The sequence below is a fragment of the Pristiophorus japonicus genome, chromosome 5 (genome assembly GCF_044704955.1).
Source record: "Pristiophorus japonicus isolate sPriJap1 chromosome 5, sPriJap1.hap1, whole genome shotgun sequence".
Taxonomy (NCBI): Eukaryota; Metazoa; Chordata; class Chondrichthyes; family Pristiophoridae; genus Pristiophorus; species Pristiophorus japonicus.
Window position 1 is genome coordinate 131,617,174 of NC_091981.1, and position 11,598 is coordinate 131,628,771.

Below are 11,598 nucleotides of genomic sequence, written 5' to 3' on the forward strand. Positions count from 1 at the left end.
TTACTGACTTGTCTTTGGGTAGCCTTTCAGCTGTCCGAGATCAGCTGCAGCTTTCCAGTATTTAGTAATTCTACCAAGGTATGTTGTGTGTGCAAAATGGTCCGCCCCATCATCACTACTGGTTCGCTTACTTTGACCGCCCAAGTTGCACAGTCCAGGGGGCCACACATCAGGGCATCCCACTAACAACTGGGTCTTTCTTTGTCGAGTAGTAGGCTATAGGTCTCTGCCGGCCCCCATGTTCCTGCATTACCATGGCAGAATAGCTTCCATCATCCTGATCACAAAATAATTGGAAAGGTTTATTGGGGTCTGGCAATCCTAGGGCGGGGGCCGATATCAGAGCTCATTTTAGTTCTCCATATGCCTTTTCCTGTACCGGTCCCCAATCTATCTTCTGTAGGGGTCCCCCAGTTCCTTTAATTAATTTCTGTATGGGTTCCGCTATTGTTGTGTATTGAGGTATAAAATTCCGAGTATAATTAAAGAGTCCTAATACCTTCCTTACTCCCCTGGTTTACAATGTTCAGGAAACATTCTGTTACCCACTCATCTTGTGGCTTCAAGATAAACACTCCTGACACTCGGATGCTGCCCCTTAGGGGCTGCTTTACGTAGTTGTTGTATCCTTATTAGCTCATAGGGGGTTGATCCTGTCATTCGATTTGGTGTGGCGCGTAACCTCATTGGTATCGTGGGTAATAATTCTGGCCAGGATTGTCTGGTTTCCAGTATTCAAAATCAAGTGATAGTTTATAAAATATCTTAACATTCAAGTTCTCGCAAATTATTTCCAAGGTTACTTCCATATCTTATCTCATCTCCCCCAAACGGCTTTTCTGTCTCTCATCAGAGAAAATGACATTTTTAGATTGTTTCCAAACTTTTTAGTTTTTTTTTTCCCTACACAGTTTAGTATTATTTCTTTTAAAAAAGGTTTCCACACCCAAAATGTTTGCAATACAACCAAAATGTTTATCAAGGCGAATCACCTGAAATATCTCAAAATCCCAATTCAAATATTGTAGTGCCAATCTTTTATTTAAAACTCTTTTTACTGAACTAGAAGCTTTCACGTCATTTAACATAAGATTTTACACAAAGGAAAACGGGGGCGTAGCTCCCCCCAGCCCGTAGCCTCGAGAGACCCACGCAGGCTTTTTTTTTAAGGCTTTACAATTTCCCTTCTCCTTTCTTTAGCTCATTCCTAGACTAAATTTATTGTCTTTCAACCCAATGTAATCAATGATTACGTGTTTTCTTTTGACAAGTAAGTGTGTGTGTCGGAATTTAAAAAAAAAACGAGACCACACATTTTTTTTACCGTAATCCAATTAGAACGTCCAAGAGCTGAAGCTTGTGTGTCAGTTTTCTTTTCTTTTATATATATCTTTTGTTAAACAAACCCATCCCTTGTGCATTTCATCGCTCTGTAAATCATAATCAAAATAAATCCGCACCTGCGTTTCTAACTTAAAATGGAATTCAATTCTAAGTAAACGATGAATATAAAACTTCCCACATCCATGATAAAAGGGTTAATCAGCTAGCTTCTGCACAGAAGTGAGTGATGCTTAAACAAACATAACATACACTTTATTTTTAAAGACAGACATTCACACCAACTTTAATTCAACAAAGCTTATTTTCTCTTTTTTTATTCGTTTTTATAGCAACTTATTTTCTGGTTCCCTTGTTTTTCATCAATCTCTGTCCCAACCGTCCAGTGGGCGTTATTCTCAAACTATTCACTTCTACTCTTAACTTCCGTAATTGTAGGCAATGATTTTTTTACCATTAATCCTGCTTTAGCTGTTTTCTTACTTTTTTTCTGTTTCTACACCTATCTTTCCACTCCTCCTTCTTTTCTCCTTGCATTTGAGAAACACACTATAACTGCCTCCTTCCCTTTGTTTCCCTTTTTTTGCAACCACCAGTTGAGTTTCCAGGGTATCTTTTTTTTTTCTTATCCTTCCTTACTCATTTTCCTCTTAACCTTTTCATATTTCTCTCTCAGAAACTCTTCTGGTAGTTTATACCTCACCCCTCCAAGGGCTTTGGCAGTTTTCTTTGCCCTATCTCACACCGGGGCTTTTTCCCCAGGTCCCGTTTTTCCACCTTTACTTATGCAGAGCCTTTTTCCGCCTTTACTTATGCGGAACCTTGTTTCTGGCTGGATAGCCGGTCCGCCCTCACCGGGGATTCTCTGGTATCTCATATAAGTACTTACTCTCCTGACACACGTATTTACTTACAGTGCCCCAACATGCCCCTCAACTGGAATTACCGGCTGCACGGACTCCGCTTCAGATTCGTTGAATCTCTGGCTGGGCCTCTTGGGAGGAGAATTTCTCAAGGCAATTCTCTACTCACTCAGTTTTAGGTTGTTAGGCTTTGGAGTCGAATTTGCCCATCCAGCAGATCCTGCTGACTATGCCACGTTATAAGGGTTAACTTCAAACCACCACTCGAAGTCTGTTAGCCTTAAAGTAAATGCAGGTTATTATACAAGTCGACAGGGGAGACACTCTTCCTCTGAACAGTGCTCACCGAAGACGTAGTCCTTTATACAGTTTCAGATTAAGTAATTATGTAATTACACAACTTACAATTAATACATGATGATTGACTAGTACATTGGTACAGCGCTTCTTCCAGTCTGGCTTCCTCCAGTATGCCTTAAATGGTAAGTCTGGACAGTTGCTAAAGTGTCCATTTCTATTCTACCCATATCTTGTTTATGGCTTCAGTTTCCATGTTATCTCTTTGTATTCTTGCCTCCCAAGGCCGAAGGTCTTTAGTCGTCGAACTGGAATATCATAGGAACGTTCTCACAGTCTGTAAACCAGGCTTGTGGATTCCATTTTAAAATGGCACAAACATAAAGAATTTGTAATTTACCTCTTCATAGAGAACAAGAATTTTAAATGAGGTGAGAGGGATGGAATAAGGTAAGATGCTTAAAGGAAGAGAAAGTGCGGGAGTAGGGGGACAGCCCATGGTGTGACTTGGTGATGAGAACCACACCGCCACCATGGCAGTCTAGGCGGGGCAAGTGGTGGAAAGCATACCCAGGTGGGGAGGCTTCATTTAAGGGTAAGGTGTCATCACCCCTCAGCCAAGTTTCCATCAGTGGTCAGTAGTGCTTATTACAATGAAGTGTAATTTGGAGTGATGTAGCTGAGATTGGAATGTAAAACATCAAGGTTCAAATGGTAAAAACCACCGAAAGTGAAGTAGGTAGGGCTTTTGTTAAACATATCATCCTGTCCTTCAGATGAGATGTTAAACCAAGGCCTAATCTGCATGTTCAGGTGGATATTAAAAATTTTATGGGGGCAAAATGAAACACTGTAGGGTGTAAATCAGGCAGTAGCTGGTCGGCCGCTTGTTATACATCCTCAGTGATTTCAACCTTCATCTCAATTCATCATGCTCTCTGTTGTGTATCTGTAAAGCATGCATTCCCATATTCTGCCACCAGGGAGCTCATCCTCTGAAGTCCCAAGGGATCCCAGCATCCCTTGGGAGCACTGTATACCCGTTCCTCATTCTGGAGTGTCTTATTAAAGACTGAGGTCACTGTTACTTTAATCTCCCTGTGTGCAGCCTCATTTGTGTTAGGAACACAATACTCTCGCTCCCAATTTTCCTTTCCATTGAATTAATGAGGTTCCATACAGCCTGATTTAGCCTGAGCGAGCAACCAGGAATAGTGAGGGTTTTTGACAGGAGCTCAAAGCAATGACATTGCTCTTCTTAATATTTGAATTGGAAGAAATCTGGCTTATCCACAACTTAGTATCAGGCAATCTGGAAATGGTAATGGGATAGAAACATAGAAACATAGAAAATAGGTGCAGGAGTAGGTCATTTGGCTCTTCGAGCCAGCACCACCATTCAATAAGATCATGGCTGATCAAGGTAAGTGCTACAGAGTATGTTGTCAGTATACATGTGGAAGCTGGACTGATGTCTGCAGATGATGTCACTGAAAGGCAGAATGTAAGTGAGGAAAAGGAGGGGATCAAGGATGGATCTTGGCAGAACTCCAGCAGTGACCATGTCGGCATTAGAGGAGAAGCCTTTAATACATACAAAGATAAGAACATAAGAATTAGGAGTACGCCATTCGACCCCTCGATCCTGCTCCACCATTCAATGAGATCATGGCTGATCTACATCAACTCCACTTTCCTGCACTCTCCCCATATCCCTTGATATCCAAAAATCTATTGATGTGTGTCTTGAATATACTCAAAGACTGAGCCTCCACAGCCCTCTGGGGTAGAGAATTCCAGAGATTTACCACCCTCTGAGTGAAGAAGTTTCTCTTTCTAAATGGCCGACCCCTTATTCTGAGACTGTGACCCCTGGTTCTAGACTCCTCAGCCAGAGGAAACATCCTCCCTTCATCTACCCTGTCAAGCCCTGTAAGAATTTTGCTTGAGACATGCAGGTTAATTTGGGAACAAGGCTTTGGCAGTAATGAAACTATGCAAGAGAGGCCAACTGTGAAGATGTGGTGAAGGAGGAATCACATAATCAACTGTATTGAGCACTACGGAAAGGTCATGGAGGACAAGAAGGGATAATGTGCCACAGTCACAGATGACACAACTGATGACTCTGGCAAGTGCTGTGAGCAGGCAGAAAACAGATTGGATTCCAAAAGGCTACAGCAGAGGTGAGCATGATGAGGAGGGGTTAGATATTTGGCAGTAGTTAGATGGAGGGACAAGTCAAGGATGGGCTTTTAGAGGAGGAGGGCCGTGATGGAAAAGAGACAGTAGCTAAATTGATGGAGCCATTAACAATGCCAGTTAGCTTGGGGCTAGGAAAGGTTGTATCGTGGTAAAAAGCAGGTTCCTTCCGTTCAATGATGAGAGTTGAATTGAGGTACTATTTTAATATACTATTAGCTGTGAAATAATCACATGAATTGATGGTTTACTGAAAAATAAAACATGGAGCGACATGAGGCACATAGCTCACCAGTCTGAAAGGTGCTTGAGTGACGAGGTTTATGTTTGCATAAATGACCAAGTCCTTTTATACTAAATGTTGACTAATGTCTTAATAACTTAATAATGTGGAGTATAGAGTTTCCACACCTTTTATTTTAGAATAAACTATGGATCAAATACACATATTCTTTTTGTTTATTTGTATGACTTAGTGTGCTCGTTTATTCATTGGGCCATTGCTGATCTATGAGTGCAAAGAGCAGCAAGCAGTTATCCTGATATGATAACATTAGACCCATGTGGTAGCACAATATATGTTTTATTTGAATAAGAAAGTCTCAACATTTAGCTCACTGGATCTTTTTCCATTCTGAGAAGGATTTTCATACTGATCTCTCATGGTTTTTAGAAGTGATCTCAAAGCAAAGACATGATAATCTGACTTCTATTATGAACATGAGATATTTAAATAATTTCATTGCATAATGATTGTGGGAATTTGATACACAGAAGAATATGATGTGTAAATCACTTCTCTGACTGCTGTCTTAACCTCCAGATCCCCATTATCCCACGCAAATAACATTATGAGAGCTAAAAAAAGAATCAACATGTGCCACAATTGCTCATGGAGGTCAAGAAGTTCAAGTGCTGGAAAAATGATAGAGTTAGAGATAAAAAAGAAAACTGCAAATGCTGGAAATCTAAAATGAAAACAAAGACGACAGAAAATGCACAGCAAACTAACAGCATCTGAAAAATAATGTAAATATTTTGGGTGTGACCCTTCAGAATTGGCAGTCAGTGTAGTGAAGCCCCTTTCACTAGCACTCACCAGAACAAGTCACCACAGGCCTAAGGAAACAAAGAGTGGCAGGAAGAACAATCAGCAGAGTTCAAGAATTCACAAAGAGGCAGCAATGCTTTTAAGTCTATTAACCAATTGTAATGTGTTGGAATGAGAAGTACAACAGCAATTTGTATTTATATAGCACCTTTAACAAAGTAAAACGTACCAAGGTGCTTTAAAGGAGTGTCATAAAATAAAATTTGACATCGAGCCACACAAAGAGATATTCGGGCAGATGACCAAAGTTACTCAAGCACAGAACTAGGTTAGATGTCAGGAGGTACTTCTTTTCGCCGACCTAGAGAGCAAATTGCCAACTCATGCAGCGAGTACAGATTAGCTGCAAACATTCAAAAGAAGAACTGGACGAATTCCCGAGTGTGGTCGTCATAACTACATACAGAAGGCAGATGGGAATTGGAGATTTGTCACCCAGTCACAGTGGCCTTCTGGAACTTCTTTTATCAGCGTCAGGAATGAATGCAGAATTTCCAAGAGTTTTTTTTCTAAATTAGCCCGAGGTCTGTTTACTTCTCCCAGGAGATTGTGTGGTTTGTTGATGGGGGAGGGGAGGATGGATGGGAGTCATTCTGCGCATAAGTTGCACCCTGATTGTATGGACAGACTGGATGGACCTGCTGGTCACTTTCATATTGGAAAATATGGCTGAGAAAAAGTGTCAACTAAGATCTGAAGTTGTTGGAAGTCACCGTCAGTACAGAAGACTGAAGAAATATTGCTGCTGAAGTATGTGCTGAGCTTGTTTGCCCAAGTGTTACCGAACCTACTTTTCATAAAGACAGTTCTCTGGATTGAAGGAAGTAGATGTTAATTGCTGACTCACATAGAAAGTGTTTGGAACCTTGGACAACAGCTTGGGAAGAAATTAAGGTGGTGTTTCTGTAGTTGTGCAAGGAAAAGTGCTTGTGCAAGAATAGACAGTGGTGGAAGTGATGGAAGAGTGAACAAGATTGTCATGTACGTAACTTTCCTTCCAGAAAGCAGGAAATAGGAGCAGGTAGGGAGAAGGATGGATACATTTGATGTCAAGATCACATTGTAGGTAAAATATAAAATATATTTTGACAGATGCAGAAACTAGTAGGATGAAAAGCTACTCTTTTTGTGAGAAATGGGGAAAGCAAAGGAAATGGGGAAAACATGATTAAGCATCTTCTAGGCCACAAACAAGGGAAAAGCTTCTGTCGAGGGGTTAAAAAGTCAATTCAACACTGGTGCAGCAGTTGGAATCATTCAAGCAATTGCAATCGAGCTGGGAAAATGGAGAATGTAGGCCTAAAAACTGGATTTGTACCGAAAGTGGACGGTGCTGCCTGTTGATTTAAATGATCCGAGCGCAAAACCTAGGCCGCAATCTCCCCAACTATCACTAGACTGGGACGGCCGGGGTCGGTGGCGGAGCCACTCCTGGCTCCAGCCTGCACTGTGTGAACAAATCTTCCGTTGATGGGGCTTGTTAAGCCCACCCAATGAGGTTCCTGACAAATTTAAAAGGAGCGGATCTGATGACATTATTTGACGATGCGTCATCAACCAGTTTCCTAAAAAAGGACCAGGGTCACATTGATTGACAGTTGTTCCGTTGCAGCATTGAGGTGCTGCAAATATTGACAGACATTGCACAAAGGTGCACGGCTGCACCCAGGCTCTCCCATGACTCCCTCCAGATGCTTATGGAGGGAGTCACAGCATGCAGGGCGGTGCTCTTTCCTTCCAATGGATGGAAGAGAACTCCCCAGGAGATCACAGCCTGGTTGCACATTGCAAAGAAGGGCACAAACAGGGATGTTGTCAGGAGAAGTTGTCTGCAATGGCGCTGTTGTGTTCCTAACACAGATGAGACTGCACACAGGGAGGTGAAAGTAACAGAGACCTCAGTCTTTATTAAGACACTCCAGAGTGAGGAACAGGCCTTAGGGGCTGGCTTATATACAGTGCTCCCAAGGGATGCTGGGATCCCTTGGGACTTCAGGGGATGCACTCCCTGGTGGCGGAACATGGGAGTGCATGCTTTACAGATACACAACATCACTCCCCCCCCCCCAAAGTCAAAGTGAAAACTATTTACAAGGTGAGGCGGTCGGGAGCCTTTCTTTCCCTGGTGGACCGCCTCGGTACAAATGTCTGTTCTGGTGTGTTGGCTGTGCCCTCGCTGGGCTCTCGCTGGGCTGGCGTGTTGTTGGCCCTGCAGGGCTGCTGGGTTAGCCTGGCCTTGCTGGGCTGTTGGGCGTGATGGGTTCTATTTCCTGGTGCCATTGATCCTTTGGGTGTGTGTTGTGGGCTCGAAAAAGGTGGTGTCTGCTGTGGGTTGTTCAGGGCAGTCTGTGAACCACAGCCTTGTTTAGTCCAGGTGCTTTCTGCAAATTTGTCCATTGTCTAGTTTGACTACAAACACCCTACTCCCTTCTTTAGCTATCACCGTGCCCGCGATCCACTTGGGACCATGTCGATAGTTTAGCACATACACAGAGTCATTCAGATCAATTTCCCATGACACAGTGGCGCGACCATCGTTTACATTTTGTTGCAGGTTGGGGTGAACCAATGAGTCTGGTTTTACGTGTCCTTTTCATGAGTAGCTCAGCCGGGGGCACCCGTGAGCGAGTGCGGTCTCGTGCGGTGGCTGAGCAGTACTCGGGATAGGCGGGTTTGGAGTGAACCTTGTGTGTCTCGTTTAAGGCTCTGTTTGATTGTTTGTACTGCCCGCTCTGCCTGCCCATTGGAGACTGGTTTAAACGGGGCCGAGTTGACATGTTTGATCCCATTGCAGGTCATGAATTCTTTAAATTCGGCACTGGTGCAACATGGCCCGTTGTCACTGACCAGTATGTCAGGCAGGCCGTGGGTGGCAAACATGGCCCTCAGGCTTTCAATGGTGGTGGTGGCGGTGCTTCCCGACATTATTTCAAATTCAATCCATTTTCTAAAAGCATCCACCACCACCAGGAACATTTTACGGAGAAACGGGCCTACATAGTCGACATGGATCCTCGACCATGGTCTGGAGGGCCAGGACCACAAACTTAGTGGTGCCTCTCTGGGCGCGTTGCTCAATTGAGCACACACGCTGCATTACCGAACACAGGACTCGAAGTCAGAGTCGATACCGGGCCACCACACGTGGGATCTGGCTATCGCTTTCATCATTACTATACCCGGGTGTGTGCTGTGGAGATCGGAGATGAACGTCTCCCTGCCCTTTTTGGGTAGCACTACGTGGTTACCCCACAACAGGCAGTCTGCCTGAATGGACAGCTCATCTTTTCGTCGCTGGAATGGCTTGATTAGCTCTTGCATTTCAACGGGGATGCTGGCCCAGCTCCCATGCGGTACACAGTTTTTTACTCGGGACAGCAGAGGATCTTGGCTGGTCCAAGTCCTAATCTGGTGGGCCGTGACAGGTGATTTATCATTTTCAAACGCTTCCATGACCATCAACAAGTCTGTGGGCTGCGCCACTATCAACAAGTTTGCAGGCTGCACCATTTCCACCCCCGTGGTGGGCAATGGTAGCCGACTGAGAGCATCCGCACAGTTCTCGGTGCCTGGCCTGTGGCGGATGGTAAAGTTATACGCTGATAGCGCGAGTGCCCACCTTTGTATGCGGGCTGAGCCATTAGTATTTATCCCATTGTTTTCAGTGAACAGGGATATGAGGGGCTTGTGATCGATTCCAGCTCAAACAGGTACTGATGCATTTTCTTTACCACGAACACACACGCTAATGCCTCTTTCTCAATCATGTTGTAGGCCCTCTCAGCCTTAGACAAGCTCCTGGAGGCATAGGCGACAGGTTGCAACTTCCCCGCAACGTTAGCTTGTTGTAATACACACCCGACTCTGTAAGACGACGCATCACATGCTAGCACAAGTCTTTTACACGGGTTATACAATACAAGCAGCTTATTGGAGCATAAAATGTTTCTGGCTTTCTCAAAAGCAATTACTTGGTTTATTCCCCACACCCAGTTCTCACCTTTACGCAATAACACATGTAGGGGCTCTAAGAGGGTGCTTAACCCCGGTGGGAAGTTACCAAAATAGTTGAGGAGTCACTGGAACGACCGCAGCTCCGTGACATTCTGTGGCCTGGGAACGTTCCTGATAGCCTTTGTCTTGGCGTCTGTGGGCCGAATGCCGTCCGCCGCGATCTTTCTCCCCAAAAACTCCACTTCTCAATCCATAAAGACGCATTTCGACCTCTTCAGCCGCAGCCCTACGCAATCCAGTCGCTGGAGGACCTCCTCCAGCTTTTGTAGGTACTCGGCGGTGTCCCGTCCCGTGACCAATATGTCGTCCTGAAAAACCACCATGCATGGTACCGACTTGAGTCGGCTCTCCATGTTTCTCTGGAAGATCGCTGCAGCCGACCGAATTCCAAACGGGCATCTGTTGTAGATGAACAGTCCCTTGTGCGTGTTGATGCAGGTGAGGCCCTTCGAAGACTCCTCCAGCTCCTGCGTCATGTAGGCCGAAGTCAGGTCGAGCTTGGTGAACGTCTTGCCTCCTGCCAGCGTCGCAAATAGGTCGTCTGCCTTAGGTAGCGAATATTGGTCCTGTAGCGAGAAATGATTAATAGTTACTTTATAATCGCTGCAAAGCCTGACCGTGCCATCACTTTTAATTACTGGAACAATCAGGCTGGCCCACTCGCTGAATTCCACTGGGGAGATGACGCCCTCGCGTTCCAGTTCGATTTCCACTCTCTCCCTCATCATGAGGTACCGCTCGCACCTTGTGGTGAATGGGTCATGCCTCTGTGACCAAGTGGATCCGCACCTTCGCCCGGAAAAGTTTCCAATGCCTGGCTCAAAAAGGAAAGGAAATTTGTTAAGAACCTGGGTACATGAGGCCTCATCGACATGTGATAGCGCTCAGATGTCATCCCAGTTCCAGCGGATTTTGCCCAGCCAGCTCCTTCCAATCGCCCGGGACAATCCAGAGGGGCAGTTCGTGCACCGTGCCCTCGTAAGTGACCTTGACCATGGCGCTGCGCAGGACAGTGATGAGCTCTTTGGTGTACGTTCTCAGTTTCGTGTGGATGGGGCTCAGGGCTGGTCTGAGTGCCTTGTTGCACCACAGTCTCTCAAACATCTTTTTACTCATGATGGATTGGCTAGCGTCAGTGTCCAGTTCCATGGCTATGGGTAAGCCATTCAATTTTACATTTAGCATTATAGATGGACATTTTGCCGAAAATGTGTGCACCCCGTGTACTTCAGCATCTGCCTCCTTTCTCTGAGGCTCAAAATTGCTTTGATTCATCAAGGACCGATCTTCCTCTGCCACGTGGTGGTTAGCAGGTTTTGCAGAGCTTGCAGCTCGTTGGAGGTGCTCCATTGTTCCACAGCTCTTGCAAACATACCCTTTGAAGCGGCATGAATAGGCTGAATGGAAGCCTCCACAACGCCAACAAGGTGTGAAATGCCTTGCATTCATCCTTTGTTGCAGACTCAGTCATCTGAGGCCGATTGGCAGTTGCAGACTCGTGGTTTCTGCCCTATACATTTCTGCTCGCAAACACAGTTCCAGTTAATTTATGAACATTGCTAGCACTTGTGTGCTGAGATTTGTTTGGTGTTATCACTGGTGGACATAAACGCCTGTGCTATCGCAACGGCCTTACTGAGGTCGGTCGGTGTCTCTACAGTCAAAAGTTTTCGTAGGATGGTCTCGTGGCCAATGCCCAGTACAAAAAAGTCTCTGAGCATTTGCTCCAGGTAGCCATCAAACTCACATTGTCCTGCAAGTTGCCTTAGC